This window comes from Paralichthys olivaceus, chromosome 17 (genome assembly GCF_024713975.1).
Source record: "Paralichthys olivaceus isolate ysfri-2021 chromosome 17, ASM2471397v2, whole genome shotgun sequence".
NCBI lineage: Eukaryota > Metazoa > Chordata > Actinopteri > Pleuronectiformes > Paralichthyidae > Paralichthys > Paralichthys olivaceus.
In genome coordinates this window covers 6,277,546-6,294,926 of record NC_091109.1, presented here as the reverse complement: position 1 = coordinate 6,294,926, position 17,381 = coordinate 6,277,546, and the positions used below count along the sequence as shown (strand labels likewise).

Here is a 17,381-nt window from a genome sequence, read left to right as displayed (position 1 = left end):
CATGAGCTCACCATGCAAATAATGCTGCAATGTTTGCTTTCATAAATTGTGAATAAAAGGTTTTGTGGCGCCATGCAGTTTATTGTCTGCTGCATGAATTTCCCTCGTTGAGCAGCTGAGAGTTGGTTTCCAAACCAAAGCCTAATGGCTGGAAAGATTTTTCTATTTACTGTTTCAGGTCACGGTCAGTTTGATACTTGAACTCGCCCTCGAGGGAAGAAACATTTGGGCTAAAAGGCAGTATTCAACATGTTCTGATATTTGTATGTTGTCTCATGAGTATTTTTTGAACTATATACAGTAATCATGGTCTTGTGAATGTAATTTTCACACACACTCAACTGTCGTTTCATTAAGTATAACTGGCAAAAACTAAAATCTTATACAACCATGAAATTAATCCTAACGAAGGTTATAATGATATGTTTGTAAACTTTCTGAGAGGCCATATTTTCAAATATAAAAAAGCTCATTTCTTTATTACCACACTACTGTTCACTAATAAAAACACAGTGAAACATCTTTTGGTTCATTCACTTTCCTGATGGTTTCTTTATTTGTCATGCATTTTGCAAATAAAAAAATCAAATCATTCATATAAATATTTGACTTTAGCACAAAACAGAAATGATGTTGGTGATAGACTTGGTCATAATCACTAATGTTAGCAACTAGCAACACATTTTAACGCAACACACAACAGCAGTATCAGAAATTCAAGAGTGTATGTTATTCTTCAGATTATTTAAATTCGTACAAACACATTTGTTCCTATGCTCTCTTTGGGATTATTATACAACATGCACGACTGTTACATGTTAGCAGGTTTCACGATTCCTGCTAACACGTCAGGATGAGCATGATTGGCTATAAAGTTGCACCTAACCCAACATTAATGAGTGCATCTTCCACATGTGCAACTGTACAGCATATTAAAGATAAATGGGTTTATATTTTAAGGATGCACATCTGATTAAGTTTGTGATTGAGCTAACCTAAAAACAGACCTGACACCTGTTATTTGTGAGTTGCGACTGGCATACACAAATTCAGTCTGAGGAGGAGGTAAAAGAACGGATGATGGAGAGGCAAGTTCGAAGCACGGCCCATGAAAATAAAAGAGGGATGACAAGAGGAAGGGAGAAAGCGGAGACAGATGGGGAGATGGACAGAAGGAGAAGGTCCATTAACTGCGGAGTCTAAACAAGATGGGAGAGCACTGGCAGTGGAGTGAGCAATGATGACTCAGAAGGCCAGACAATTATGTGCGTTCTATTATTGGGCCAATAGCTTCATCGACAGAGCACCTCTCCTCACGCTCAGCTTATCACTCATTCCCCCATTTCAGCTAAGAGCCTGGATCAGGATAGACTGCTGCTGAATTCAGTCACTGTTTATATTTCAAACACACAAAACAAAAATTGAACTTTTCTTTGGCTCATGTGCACCAACATGTCATTTACTACCTCTTGAAATTTAAGAGGAATTATTGCTTACTTGTCATTGTGAGATTCATCGTACTATTTCTAAAAGAGCATTATCCACCATTGCTTGGTTTCCTTGAGCAACAACACAGTAAAACAAACTTTAGTTTCTTTGTCTAAAATTGAAGAGTGGTTGTCATTTTGAAGAAAAGCCTCCAGGAAGCAAGGGGAATATTATTTTTCAAGTTATCCTTTGATTCCCTCTTTATAAACATCTCCATCAGATGCTTGCAAAGTCATTTGAATCAGTGGGAATATGTAACTCACAAGGGCAAATGCAAACACGCAGTGTGAGAAAGAGCTTTTGTCACATTCTCACCTACAAGGTAAAAAAAAGGTATAAAAAGCTCTGACATCTGCTATCACACAGTGTTCATACAGACATTCCATTCACAAACGCTCCTCATGCAGCCGGTGTGATAAGAGACCTTGCCCTCGCTTCTGAAAAGACATCCCAGTCTGAAAGAATCAGTTTTCACACACACAAAATGTTTGAATACATTCCCAGCTACATGTGGACATACATGTCCCAGCACGCATGTTGAATTTGTGCTCTCAAAACTACTTTTAGCGCATTTGACCGATTCTAACAATATCACAGACGATTGATTTGTCTAGATATAATGGGGATCATTTTAACCAGGGATAAACATGTGCACATAATATTACCATACTCCCTTACTCCTTATCAGCCACATCAGCTGATTTAGCGAACATACAACAAGTGGAAACCCAACATTGCAGTTTTCTTTGAGGGGTTCTGTGCCAAGATTTAGCTCAGTCAGTAACACTGATTTGCTTGGCGGTCTTAATGCTAAGCTAAGCCAACCAGCTATGTCCAGTGGAATCAATCAGTGGCATCAATTGTTTCATCTAAAATAAACCTTTCTGTTTAAGGGAATTAGAATTATTTTAGTCTCAAATGGCACTCTTAGGTGAATGACATCCGAGAACATCAACAACCATAACTGGCTTATCTAACATGCAGTATTTGTCTTTGGTCCCTTTACGAACATATAGAGGAGATAAATGCACCATTACTGTGTGGCCATTATTGTATAGCCACAAGGGAAGCCAATTATTCAGGCCTTCTTTTTATAGTGAGTGGTGTCAAGGACAGGCATGAAGCGTCATTTATGTCTGCGAGAGTGTCTGCCTCTGAAGCTCTAGTGACGCACACGCTCAGGGGCAGAAACAGATACGGAACACACAGAAAAATCAATTTTCCCTTGTGGCAGCTTGCTAAGACAATACACGCAGACATGTACACATCTAAACATTGTTGCGTTATGCCACAAATCCACACTTCCTCTATGAAGCAGCAACATCATGAACAACCTCTCAACAACAGCGGAGACAAGCTATCAGTGGTTGCACGGCAGAGAACAGAAAAATCCTCTTCACCAGTCACTGATTGGAGGCCGCCTCAGTGGTTCGATGCTTCAGCAGTCTGCTCAGTCGTCCCAGTGGATGCAGGTTGTGAGCTTAACTGAAAAATGTTGGTGAAGTGGTGTTAAAGTGAGCCCTGCAAATTTGCCTTCCAGAGTTTAAAGCTGTTATTTTTTTACTGAACCAACTATGAGACTGCACAATTACCAAACAGCCATAATCTAGCTTCAGAAGCCTTCTTTTGCAAATGACAAAATACACTGCAGATTATCACATTCCTGGTGATCACACAGTCTCTGATCAGTACACTAGGTCTGCTTGTGAGTGATTCTCAACGCACTCAACTCTAATTCCAGACAAACAACAATATTGGACAAAATCTATTTTGCAAAACCTTCATTATTGGAATCTGAATTTTCCCCCGGGGGAAATAGGATTTCGTTATAGTAGATCGAGCCAAAAATGGAAATTTATACAGACCTAGACAATAAATAGTAACACAACACATGGGATAAAAAAAAAAGATAAATAAATACTATGTGCATTATGTTACAAGATATAGAAATAAGCTAAATAAGAATAAGTAAAAATACAGCATATTTAACAGAAGATAACTTGACTTGATAACTTGATAACGTGTTCAGTGGTTACCTTTTTATAAATTTTTTAAATTCTCAATTTATCCAATATTTGCACATGAAAACAAACGTATAATAAGGTTAATGGGAAGAATGTGGCTATGCATTGTGGGTAATGGATGTGCCAGGAAAGGCAAGGAAGAGGAATAATCAGTTGAACTGATATTTCAGATTATGAGCAGCATGCAGTGAAATATGGGAATTTAAATTATCTGAATGATTTGTATTACCTCAAGGACTTTTGAGTTTAGTTGTTTGTTTATAATGACTATCAGCCAGATATGAAATGTTAAATTCACGTTTTGCAGGTCATTATTTTGTCAGCTATAAACTTTGAACAAGTGGTTTAGTTCTGACATTATAACATTCTGAGTTCAAATCAACAAAATGCAAAAACTTTGGTCATTACTGCATTTTGACTTGCACTACAACGAAAAACACAGAGCAACGTATTCAGACCAACACTCTCAGTGGTGAGAAATAGAGAATGGCTCCAGAGAAAATAGGTCACACTGATGCATCTCCCAGGAGAATAAACAGAAACCTAACTTCCCACCAAAGGACTACAGAATGTGCATTTATCAACCATGAAAATATGTTCAAACAAACACTAAATCACCCCAAGTACATTGCACACGCATAAAAGTGCCACTTCCTACATCAGGCTGCAAACCACTTGGATGTGCTGCTGTCCATCACCTCAGAGGATGGGCAACCTGAGGACAAGGCCCTGTTGGAGCACTTAAAGGGCAGGTGCAGCCAAGCGCTAAATGAACTGCTTGGTTTAGACACTGTCCATCGGATCAGCATTTTGTCACAGCCAGAGGGAAGGAGATTGAGAACGACCACGCTGAAATGAATATTTTGAACCGCAGGTGAATACAGTGAACCGACATCGCATACAGAGCTATTTGTGGTATTCTGCATTACATATTTATGAGCGGGACGTTTTGCTTGGAAAAATATGTGGTAATAGCTCATGGTGAGTGCTTTAAAATAAACCAAACCTTGTTTTCGTGTGTGACAGCCTCTTTTAGACTCGATGGTCATTTTTCTTCCAACAACCCACGTGACAGTGGAAACATAAGTGCTCTGGTTGTTTTTTGACCCAGGATATGACCACTATTTGTCGCGATGACATGAAGGTGAGTCGTCAGAGAGCAATGAGGAGCAACGTGAATGTGGACTATAAATGTAGTTCAGGGCACATGTGGTGCACTCAAATGCTCGACTAGCAGACAAGCTGTAAAGTAAGAAACACAAGTGAACAAGCCTGTCAGGATTAGAATCAGTTCAAGATACTGATAAATAGAAAACCTAATTCATATTCAGTAGTAACATCAATATAAGGGAAGAGCAGTCTTAACATAATGATACCTGGTATCATTTTTAAGAAAACACGTTGGTACCAGTAAAACTAGTTGCATTGATATCACAGCATGCATTTTCATTTAAATATATATTTTTTGTAACTGACTCAAATTAGCAACTACACATCTGTGTTTTGGTACCATCTGTTATACGTGACTACCCTGTAGACACTGACAGTTTACACCTGTGTTTGTCAAAATGTCTGCTGTAAAAAGGCCCATTATAATTCTGATACTACTTATAATTAGTTTTCCAAGCAGTGCTAAAATGTATCATGGCCTCTTCTCAAAAATAAGGGGGACCTGAAATGTCTGAACAGTTTATTTTTTACCTGCAGGGGTGCTAAAATACAAAGATGTATACAGTTTAGACACAACACAAAGCATTTGAATGTGGACAATATCCACCAGACCCTGACACAACTGTACTATTTGCTTTTATATATATTTAAGATTTATCTCAAAACACTCTTTTAATAAAATGTTTGTGTTCCCATTTCTACTTATGCTTATCTTATTTCTTTCTTGCCTTTACTAATTTCATTTGAATCTCCTCTTTCTGTCATATAAATGCCTGAATCTCCCTTAGGATCAATAAAGTATCTATCTTAATTAAATATGACCTAAAAAGGCTGGAAACAGGTTGAGCAAACAAGCTTCATCCCAGCAGCTTTTTGCCAACACTAAATATAAGAATACAAAGATAAGCCAAACAATGCTTAGTGTGTCAGAGATCATATTTAACCCAAACCAAAGTGTCTCACTCTACTGTACCCAAGTATCAAAACAGGCCGAGCATTAAAATCCTGATTGACGACTCGTGCAAGGAAAAGCCCCTTGATCATCTGTCACTGTTTGACATCTACAGTACCTGCTGTGTCACATCCATCACCCCCGGCCCAATTACCACTCTAGGCAGAGCAAGACAAGCAGATCTGGGTGAGGTGAGACTTGCTGCAGCTGATCTGTGAAGATATGTGCATGCATATTCACGCACTCTGTGCAGCACATGCAAACACACATTTCTTTTTGGGCCTGGAGTGTAAAAAAAAAAAAAAAATCAAAACAGATGCTAATTGAGTCTGCCTCTGAGTCACAGTGCATGTGGCAAAGTGTTGAGGACTACACTGTAACACCAGTGCTGAGAATGGGGGGGGGGGGGGGGGGGTCCAAATCTGGCAGCACAGTGATCTGTGTTTTCCTTGAATGAATTGTTACTCAGAATAGCAGAGGGGTTCAGGCAGAATGGGGGTGAATGGGTGGCTGGAGTCTCCCCTGCAAAAATATGAGTGTCAACAGGTGACAAAGCATAACAAGTGAAATAAAGTGCTCTGCAAACCAAGAGGCTGCCATGTAAGATGCTCATCTTGCATTCCTTTGCTTTAAACGGTTTTCTGCAACCATGGCGTGAGACAAAACATGACTTTAGTTTCTGAAGGGATCAATCTGCTCCAATCCAAACGTGCAGAGACACGAAGAGTTTCAAAAACCACCTGTCTCCACCCCACGTCCCTGCAAAACACGCCGCATCCTCCTGCATGTAAAACAACAACCCAGTCACCGGCTGCCACGCTTCCAGTGACTGATAACATCTGCGTGAAATGCTGCGGTGACTTAATATCACGGTGGAGCTTGCGGCAAACGCCAGCGAAGAAGAGGAGGAAGGAGGTGAATGATCCCAGAAATGTGGCAACACGCACCGAGCCTGAAAAACCACGCAGACACCTGCAGCTGATGCTTCCACCTCCATTCATTCCCGATACATTCACCTACACACACTGACAGTGGAGATTCACTTACACGGGGTGAGTGGGAGCCGGATGACCGCCGGGTACAGCCTCTGCCACGTTATCCCAGATTGTGGCAACAATGATAAACAAACAAACAGAACAGAGAGACGCGGAGGGATGCGCCTCTGCAAGTGTAAACTTCCGCGACACCTGCCTGCGTGTTATTTTTTTTCCTCCCTCTCTCTCCCCTCCAAAGCAGCAGCAGCAGCAGACGCAAGCAGCAATGAATGGGTGATCACGAGGTTTGTATTACAGGAGGAGGAGGAGGGCGCACGGCGAGCGAGGTGAGGCACTGGCACCTTGATTCTTCCTGTATGCAAAGTATAGTGACACAGTGGATGGAGATGTATGAGGGGCAATCAGAGATAGTAGAGTCAATTTCCTTGCAAGGCTAATCTGATATCTAATCCCATTTTATTTGTATCTCTGCTGCTGGCACCTGCACTGGACATCCTGCGCCTCAGTTTGGCACTGGAGGAGGAGGAGGAGGAGGAGGAGCGGGAGGAGGAGCAGGAGGAGGAAGAGGAGGAGGGACTGTGTTGGCTGGCTGCTCCATTCACAAAGCCAGTCACACTGCACTTAACCTCAGAGAAAAAATTCGCACATCCCAATAAATCATCAAGTGTCTATATATCTCAGGCTCCCAGGTCTTTGTCTGCTGGATCCAGCTTCATCCAATTGTTTGACTTTTAATTTCAAACCCAAAAAGCAATCTGGCTCTATAACTACACATTTCACTGCAACGTTTTCTGTTTCACCACGAAAACACCAGAGAGTCTATGCCTGACACACCGTCTCTGTTTATGTTATGTGATTGATTGTAAGAAAGATAACACAAAAACAACTGAAGGGATTCCCATGAAACTTGATGGAAGGATGAGAAATAGGTCAGGAGAGAAGCCATTGAATTTGGTGCAGATGCAGGATTTTCACTTTTCGAACATTGTGGCATAGGATGGATTTTAATGTTTTCCACAAGGAATAATTTATTTATCTTGATGAAAAGAATCAGGCACATTTAGGGAGTTGATATCTATAAGTGTGTGAAATTATGACCCACACATTCGGATACCCTAAGTCTTCCAGAGCTGTGGTTTGGCGGAGCATCAGAGAAGATGCAGATCAGTGTGCTGAGCCGAGGAGGAAAACTTGGCCCCTTTGTTCTCTTTATTACTGCACAGCATTCACAGGAAAAACCTGCTGACACTGGTGCATCGCAAAAACGCTTTCTGGGACTTTGTACTTGTTCAGCAAGGTACATTTTTAGTAAGATGAAGAGATCGCCTAACTCTGCAATTAGAGGCCACTTTGTAGAGATTACAAATCAAGCTGCACCAATGCTTTCTTTATCTTAAGTCTAATTAAGGCTGTATTTAACGAGAGATACTGCCAGGAAAGCTGTTCAAAGACGTGGTGCTCATGAGACCCCAGTTCTACTGACACAAATACCTCAGTGCGTCATTGTGGACTCAAGTCACACCCTTTATCTACATGCAGTTTGTACAGAATGGGTCAGAGTGCTGCTGCAGTTGCAAGTCTCTGTAATCTTAGGTATTTGATTTGTATCACAGTTTTGCCAACACTGAATGTGTTTTGCAGATAAGCCCAGAGAACATGTCTATTATTATTAAAGATAAAATAATTCATTCAAATATCAATATGCGTCAAATATGGCTGTGGTTCCCTCTCTGTCCGGTGTGTTATCTTCTCCGTCTGTCTCGTCTTTCATCATCTCAGGCCTGAAGTACACATACCTTGGGTCATAAACCTCAAACAGAGGCTCATACACACTGGTACACACTGTTTTCATAAACATTAACTGTTAAAAGCTGTATGGTATGATCAGGATTCCTGTCCAGGCTTGTTACTTTTCTAAACTCCATCTTTTATGGAGATATGAGGGACAATATTTCCGATAAAAGTGTACATTATTTATGCCGCCTGTTCTTTTTAAGGGTTGCACTCACTCTCACATTCAAACGTACTCTCAATTAGAGTCTCCACTTCACCTCACATCAATCTGCATGTCTCTGGACTGTGGGAGGAAGCCAGAGGACCCAGAGGAACCACAGGGAGAACTCAATGTCTATAGGCCATATATACAAACACATGCAGTAGGAGCTAGAATGAGCCGAGTGTATAAATACATAGTCGGGAAAATTATTACAAAAAAAGGATTAGTTAAATCTTTAACTCGAGCTAATGTGACTGCATATTAGATGTTCAGTGGTGCACTTTATAATGAGTGTACTTATTGTGGTTCAGCGCTCACTGCTCCGAGGTTTTAATAACACGAGTCTGGCTTGTTAAATTGCAGTTGTACTTGCTCTGTCTGCATGCTTTGGTTGAGGAAATTTGCATTTTTTAAAATAAAACTACAACAAGGGAATGCAGGAAACTCAAAGGTGATAGTTTTGACACAGATTCTAATCAGTTAAACTAAAATAATCCAGAGTGGGTATGAGGGGACGAAAGAGAAGCCGCATGACAGAAAATGCAAAAGAGAGAAATCTGTTGTCCTGGTTCAGTCACAGCACAACTGGGTCAGTTGCTCAGGGTTATTCCAGAGTTTCACATCAGCAATCCTCTGGTCACAAGCACATTTCTACAACCTTAAAACAACTGCTGGTCACATATATGTTGAAGTAAAGCTCATTATAGGCTCCATGCTCCAGTAATTCTGTTTATGCTTTACACTCTGCTGCTGAGTCACTTGCAGTGTGACCCTGCATCTGCTGCACTGAGGTGAATAAAAATCCTCAAATCAAATCCTCAAAGCTTGCCGGGGGAGTTATGATTGCTAAATTGGAATATTTAAAGTGACTAAGGAGAGCAAAAGATTTCTGGTCCTTGTATCCACGTCACATGCTGGAGTTACGTTGGGGCTTGTGCTTCACATGTGTGTGTGTAAGTGTGTGGATATTGTATCTGCTGTGACATTCAGTACTTGTGTGTTTGGAGAAAGATTACTGCTCCTCAGCCTCCATGTTGGCATTTCAGGCTCCTTCTCTCAGCGGGCTTCACTGCACACTATATGATCCTGTCCTTCAACCAAATGTCAGCCTTCAAAAAAACATACAAATGGTCAATGAATCATAACTGAACGTTAGCAGCCAGCGCCAGCTTATTCATGGATAAATGAAATTTGTACCTGTGATGTTTATGGAAAGGGAACAATTACTATAACTTCTTACAGGCAGACAAGGCATCTGTCAAGTGTGTACTCACTGGACAAAGAAATAGCACACCTCAGCCACCAGGGGGCCTCCAAAATATAACCTGCCATTTTGTTGTTCTTGTTTTCATAACACATACAGTATGTATGATTTAGTTTTACCCCAATTTGAAGTGATTTTTTGATGCAAACATATGCGCCAAATATAACAAATTTACACTTTAGAGTGTTGACACAGTTTGGGGCATTGTGGCTTGCGCTATAAAATAACAAGGATGAATTTGTGTCCAAAATGTGGTGAATTAAGAGGCACTACACAAACGTTAATATGCATTTCAACTAGAGTCATGATTCTCAATTTATAAACACAGCCTGTGAGAAAAATAAAATATATATATAGAAAAGCAGCAGCATGTTTAAACTGTCAAGGTTTCCCAATGGTATTTCCTCCAGTAGCTTTCCTCAATTTTATTTTATTTGATCACAACATACATTATCTCAAGACACTGTAGTAATGTTGAGACCTTACAAATCATATCACAAAAATATTATCAAACCCAACAGCTCCAATGCATAATGAGCAAACACTTTGATGACTGTGGAGATAATTAAAAAAAACTGCCTTTAACAGGAAGAAACCTGAAGCAGAACCAGGCTCCCTGTGGGGCGGCCATCTGTCTCGACCGGTTGGGGTGAGAAGAGAAAAATGGGGGAAAGAGGAGAAATGGGTGGAAAAGAGGAGAGAGAAGAAAGAGACCAGGAATAGATGTTTAACCGATATATCTAAGGACCGGTAGAGTATTAATACTAATATTACTAATAAAGTAGTGTCAGATCTGGAACAGCAGAATCAGAAGATGGGGTTTGTGTGAGTGATATGTGAGATGTTTGGCAAAATGATGAACTTACAGAACAGGTGAGTTCTTTCGATTGATTGTCAGGATTGAACAGCATAGTTTTTTTTATCCTACCATTAGGGGAAAAAAATGTTTCAGTGTCTATTCATGCTTAGAGACAAAGTGACATATCGTCTGTTATCCAGAAGGCAGCAGGTGCACTTAACCTAAGAGAAACACTCAGTCACTCTCCTCAGCGATCCATGATCTTTATTGACCTACATACATGAGCCCGCCTCTCTGACCACAGCGGTAACTGTGGTAATATCCTTCTCCTGTTGACTTTACTCTGATTTCAAGAGGGGGCAGCTTTTCAAGGCTGCCTGAGCCTGATTCAAGTACATGCACTGTATGTTGAGAAAATGTTCAAGTGAAAAATACATTTCCAACCGAGTGAGTCAGACTGTTGAACTAGCTGAAATCATTGTATGCTCTTTATTCATTTGAATATAATCATTTGTCGTAATTTATTTATGCATCAAAGTATTTAAAGGCCTCAGACACCACAGACCTTTGGGTCAGAGTATTGATTTTGGATTTAAGTTCCTGCTTTTAATCCCACAATAATGTGTGATAAGCCCCTTGCTGTCTATTTCCTAAAGCTGAGATGAGCAACATGTGAGTCTCCCTCTGCGAATGTTGCCTTGTTCCCGTCTGCTTTGGCTCAGCTTGTTCCATATAAACATACATTGTCTAGTTTGTCATTGATGAGGTGGAGGTGAAGCCTCTGCCTACTCAGCATGACTAATTGCCCATAAGTGGCCATTGCAGTGTTGGAAACAAAGAATCACAAAAACCAAACAAACACAGTGAGTCACTCCATGCATTGTGCAGTTAGGGACGAGTAAAGATAAATATCTATAAGTTTATAGAGACAGACGGAAAATGAAACGCATTTCACATTTAATATTTTTTTACATTCCATAAATATCTAGATGGATTTGGCATTTTTTCGATTTTCAGAAATCCCCAGGGTGGATGAGAGGGTCCTGAAGCCACTTCCCCTGTTACCGCTCATAAATAAGCGCTAATTGTCCTCGGGTAATTAGTTAAAGCAGCATCTGAGAAAAAAACAACCTTTATCTCCTGGATACACTATTCACAGCTGCAGCAGTGGCTGTAAGTACGGGGGTGCAGGCAGGCAAAGATAGAAGGAGGCAGTTTGCTGATTTGCTGCAAATATACCCTCAGAGCAGATATTGATTGAGACTAATTTCATTAGAACATGAAGAAAATTGCAATACAAGAACATTACAGTGTTTGGAGAGTGGACATTTTAAGTCATGTGGGGAACACTGGCCTTTAGCTTTAAAGCTCCACAGAGTATGAATGTTGTTCTATATTTTTTGGCTGGTTCCCATCTGAGGGTCTTTTTAGTGTATTACCCAAAGCATTTTAGATTAACACACATACTTTAAGATGTTCCTCTGAGCCTCAAGCAGCCTCTGACTAATTCTTCTCCCTTGCAGTGTTTAGAAACCGCAGCATATTGACAGTCTGGTCAATCTCCTTGCAGACCATATTAGTCACACAGTGCACAGAGCCTGCTAACCCCCCCTGCTTTCAGAAATGTGGAAGAGTGAGAGTAAATTTGCCAGCCACTCCACTTCCCGCTTTGCTTGCCAGCAGTCTTTTTTCCAGCCAAGTTTAGCCACAGCTGTTTATATCAGACGTGTTTTTGATGCAACACACTCAGCTCTGTTTATATATTTCAGTTCTGAGATGTCAGCATCACCTCTTGTTTTGTTCATACCACCAGCAAAGAAGCACCCATGAAGCCCATGAATGCACCAAGTAAGGCTAAAGAAATTGAATTAAACATCTTATTATTAGTTTTATCCCCCAAACATGTAATGTCAATCAAATGCAATCAGTATTTATCAGAAAAAGGGTCACTCATATATTGACGAATTATCACCTGACTAAGCAGGCTTAACAGGATTTGAATAACTTCTAGCTGTTTTGGTTAAATGACGCACAACTCTACTGTTTTGTTTTTGTGAGCATACTCATTACTCTGATAAACCCAGTGTTTACCAGACAGCTGGTAAACTAAATGAAGTATTCAGTCAATACATAGTCAGATGTCTATTCTCAGGAGGTGGTGGTGGAGGCCAAAAACAGAAATAATCGTGTAACCACACTAGAGGACCACAAACAGGACTCCAAATTACTGCTAGTCCAGTAAAATCAAGCGGGTGTATAAATCATGACAAAATAAAATAATAATGTAATGATGTGCCAATGTTTCGCTGTCCCTGAACATTTAACTTCATATCTGTTCTGTTGCTAAACAGCAGGGCGGATATGTGAACATGTCTTTATAATACCATTACATGTTGACACTGAGTTGTAAAATATGCACAAATCATTATGTGTGCAATAATTTATTGTAGCATCATGGAAACACGTAGGTAGAAAAAACATTTGCAATGATTTTCGCATATTAAAGGTCTATTGCTTAACTACACTTGGGAGGCAGTTGGTTTGTTCTTGGTTATCAAGACCATGAGATTTATGGAAACAAGAAGGGCTGATGTGGGCTCTCTGCTGTCAAACAATATAATTTCAGCTTCAAGTCATTCCACATGTTGACAAAGACAACAAGGAACAATGTATGAATCCATCCATGTATGATTACTGTGCTCTGATTGTGACACGTGTGGGGTAATGCTTATGTGGCTGCAGACTGAGAAAACCGAGGAAACATCATCGGCGTGAGACTGAGCTTGTCCTCACCTTCTCTCTCCCAGCTACAGATGTGGCAGGCTCTCCTCTGTCGTCAAAGCCGTCAGCCCTCTGTGGCATTGTTTGAATCCAACTCCTTGCTGCCATGGTAACCTGAGCAGAGAGAGGATGGGATACAAGTGAGAGCTAGTGAGAGGGCATGACCTGCACTATACTTGTGACACGCTTTCATGGTATTGTGTTTAGTATTCTGGCTGGTGGTGGGGGTGTTGTGATGATGACTGGACAAATTAGATTTAGTTTGCACTTTCCTACACAAGACAATCCACAATATCACTTATAATATAAGTATTTGCAGTATGATGGGTATATCTTCATACTTATAAAATACGTGAACTTGTACATAGGAAATTATAATATACATTTAATATGTAATGCATATTTCCAGATTCTAACACTATAGATCAAGGAGGAATATTCTTCCACCTTTACCTCTTCATGGGCTCATTTTCCTAATTCATCAACTTTTAAACCACTCCCTGTGCAGTGATACAGTATGGAAGGCATTCATTCATTTTTCACTTACTTTCTCTCTTTACGTTACATTTTTAAACATGTCAGCACTGAAGAAATAATTCTGGCACAAATTTTACCGGTGCATGGCTGCAGTCAGAAAAAGGCATTGTCAGGGCGAGCAATCGAAAGAGTTGATGCTGTAAGAGCTCAAAGAAATGCTGATCCCTCTGTGCTCTGAGTTAGCTGAGCTGACAAACTAAGTGAAATCTATTCAGCTTATGGCTTTTCATGGCTTCACCTGCAAGAAATATCTATTAGACTTAATGCAGTGGTGCCAAGTCAGTCCGTGACACTCTTCTTCAGGCAGGAACCCATTTAAAAGAATCTGTTAAAATGACCTGCAAGTGCTGGTTCACATAAATCAGTAAATTATATTTAATGACTGAGAATAGATTTTCACATCATATGATATATACATCCTCATATAAGTTACATGATACTGTAGCATGTCATAGTGTGTAAGAAGTTATGCCAATGAGTGAGTTCTATTGAAATAATTATGAAGGAGTACCATGGTTTTAAAAAAGCTATTTTTCTTTATTTAGCTCAAAATGGAAGGTGCACTGAGCAAATAGCTGCTGTTTACACTTGTGAAATGTTTCTGGCAACCATTATAAATCCTCGAAATGAAATATAGCATCCATACGTAACAACCATGTGTATGTTACCATTTAAAAACCTCATTAAATCAATTTCATAGCAAAAATATAGCTTAAATGTGACAAACCTTAATGTAAACAAGGACAGCAGTACAACATTACAGCGATGTGCTAATTTCCTTTCGTTTTAATCTTTTTTCTTGCCTTTATGGAGTAATATAGCGTTTCCCACTATTTCATAAGCAGTGTGTTGATTCATTCGCGATGTCACTGAGCCCCCTGCTACACTGACTTATGATGTAATTGATTATCTACAGATTGGATGCTTTATCTTCCAGGGAGCTTTGATGTCTAAACTGATGGTAAAGTGTTGACGTAGAATAAAGCAGAATTTCATCTGTCTGGCATGGGAAAATGAGGGCCGTCATTGCTGAGTGCCGTTTTATACTGCGGAGGAATGAGGCGGTGGCAGAAGGGGTACAGATGTAAGATTAAAGGCACGTTGTGCTAGTAAGTGGTGATGTATTTAAGTTTCACTTCAGGCCTAATGAGCACTGTTCTGTGCGAGAATGCTAATGTTCAAACAGCCAAGGACACATAAACAGAAAGTGAAGCCAAGGAGGCCAGACAATAATCCCTCTTTGTTCAATGACTAACACAAATTGCAGCACAGCCACGCTGTTTTTCCTCAGCCTCGTTCTCGGCTTCCTCCGTTGTTTCCACATGAGGGGACTGAAAGCCTCGCTGATTTTCTCCCCTTCGCACCTTTCACAAAGCTGTTACCAGAGCAGCCGCATGGAAAGCAACAATATTGTCGAAGAATATTGATTTGCAATCAGACATAGGTCTGTTCAGTTGAACAGACAAGGGGGGGTTCAGTCTCTTTAGACCTGACAAACACTGTTCCCTACTCTGTATGCAATAACACAAAGTCATGATTGAAAAACGGTATTTGAAGCGTGACTGAGTTTGGTTTGCCGAATGAAGGTCTGAGTGGTTCAAATTAAATTTTGATGCACAAGAATCACGAGCATAATTGACTGGTCTGGTTAATTTCATCTGGTTGCATCTTGGCTTCTGAGGGTGAAGCAAATCTACTCACATTAGTTGTTATTTAGTGTTCGCATACACGTACAAATACAGGTATTAAGCGCTAGAAAGTGGCTACTCTTTTTTAAATTTATATTTATTCATTTATTATTTACCTTTAAATAAACAACATAAAAACACACATTATGATTATTTTGTGTTCCTCTGTTACAGAATTCTCCAAATTTTCAAATTCAAACCTAAAAGCATCTTTAACGCTAATTTACGTTAACTTTTTGCTTGCTAGCAACAATAATGCACATTTTTGTGTTGTTATTACGGTTAACTTAAATTCCCCGTTACAAATTTCCCCTGAACAGCAACTCACTCACTAATTAAAATGAAACGATGTTTCTTCAGAGGTGTCAGTGGGCATATTTTTAAGATAGCTATTTTCAAGGCCTCTAATCTCTACGCTAAGATCACTACGTCTTGCTGCAAACCATCAAAGAATTGCATTTCACTGAACCATTCTTTGAATAGTTAAACAATTTCAACAAAACTAATATTTTAGTCCAATCTTGTTCAAAACATCAATAGCTTTCATAAGGAGAACTTCCTGCCAGAGAAAATGTCCTAAAAATGTTTCACAGCAACGTCTGTGGGATTATAAATAGTAAGGGACACTGTTTTTGGAAAGACATGCTCCTGTTAAACACAATTCCATTTGCCTCCTCTGCATCTGGGTTATTTTCAGAGAGGGATCTCTCAAAAGCTGGGCAAGTTAAACCAAAACTATCCTCGTGGCCCGATCCCACTGGAGTTAAGTCAAGAATCTTATTTTTTTCTGTAATTTGAGTGAACCAACTCTTTAACAAATAGAGCATTAAGAGAGCTGATGTTTTACTTGCATAATCCAAAACATCCATTACGTTATGAGTCACGTCTCCTGATCCAGATGTTGTCTCCTATAACACGTTTCCTGTTTTCTCTCATGCTGTTTTACCCTCACTCACACAAAAACCTATTCCCACAAGTATTGACGAGATTATCTGTCTTCTTGTTTCTGGTCAGAGCAGATGTGTTCAGTGGGGGAAAAAAAGGTGATTTGTCCCACTGGCTGTACAGCATCATCCCTTAGACACATTGACAGGAGCTCAAAGCCGAGCGGCTGATGAACGACACTTCCCACAGGGACGCAGGGGAGGGCGAGCACTGCATGGTGAGGGCTCTGCATGGCAATTTTGTACAGTTAACTCTGTGAGATGCCTTTAAAAGTTACTTTAAACTTGAAAGTGTGGAGTGAATAACAGGGATTTGAGTATGAAATAACTCTGGCCCGCTGTGATTACCGTCTCTTTACACAACCACATTGTGGGTTGTGAGGTTAATGTAAGCTTGTAACCTTGGCAACGTGATTTCAACACGTCTTACAAGAAGCCATGTTGATTTTTTTCGAAACAGCACAGACTCAGTAGGAATGACATCGAAATGAATGGCCTGGTCTGTCTGGTGAAATGGCTGGTATGTTTGTCCGCATGTACACTTGAGTCCATTTTGGTCTGGCTGCCAATTGAAGCAGGACTCAGTGTTTGAAGATCGTTTTTCACTCTTCCTTCCTCTTGTCTCCTGACTAAACTGCCCCATATCAATTCACATCATCGTGCTGTGGCTGCCATCGGGCTGCGGCTGTCTACCCAGTGGTCTTGCCGAACCTCCGGGGACATGTTTGCAGCAACAGTCAGAA

General features: G+C 40.2%; 1 protein-coding gene across 5 annotated transcripts in view; it reads right to left on the bottom strand.

The window, feature by feature from the left end:
* Positions 1 to 17,381, bottom strand: part of myripb (myosin VIIA and Rab interacting protein b) — a 121,594-nt gene that overhangs the window by 95,922 nt on the left and 8,291 nt on the right. The window contains exon 2 of one of the 5 annotated variants that reach the window (XM_069512060.1): positions 13,482 to 13,583. The gene's annotated coding sequence lies outside the window, so the exon portion shown is untranslated. Of the gene's footprint in view, positions 1 to 6,681; positions 7,088 to 13,481; positions 13,584 to 17,381 lie in introns of those variants that run through there. The other 4 variants (XM_069512059.1, XM_069512061.1, XM_069512062.1 and 1 more) reach the window with 4 other exon arrangements.